We start from the raw sequence: 322 nt of genomic DNA on the forward strand, positions 1-322 counted from the left end.
TAGCGACGACAGGATGGGGGCGCGACCTATGAGGACAGGCTTAGGGGAGGGGGCGCTACTAGTCTCCACCTGCATGGGGAAGTGAATTTTAGTTTTCTACGTTGTCGTGGCAACGCGGGAGGGGGTGATGAGTGGGCGGAGAGGAGGGGAGCGCAGTAAAGAAACTAGCTCAGGCACCACCGCCCCATTGGAGCATTTCACCCCCCCACCCTGATAAACCGCACAGAACTACCCCAGTGCTGCGAAACCTGCGCCCTCAAGACCCCTGAGAGCAAAGAGCAGCCCCTAACTGTCGGAATATCCCTGAGCTCCGGAGAAACAG

The sequence above is a fragment of the Enhydra lutris genome, unplaced genomic scaffold (assembly GCF_002288905.1).
Source record: "Enhydra lutris kenyoni isolate GAN:26980312 unplaced genomic scaffold, ASM228890v2 scaffoldscaffold55, whole genome shotgun sequence".
NCBI classification, from domain to species: domain Eukaryota; kingdom Metazoa; phylum Chordata; class Mammalia; order Carnivora; family Mustelidae; genus Enhydra; species Enhydra lutris.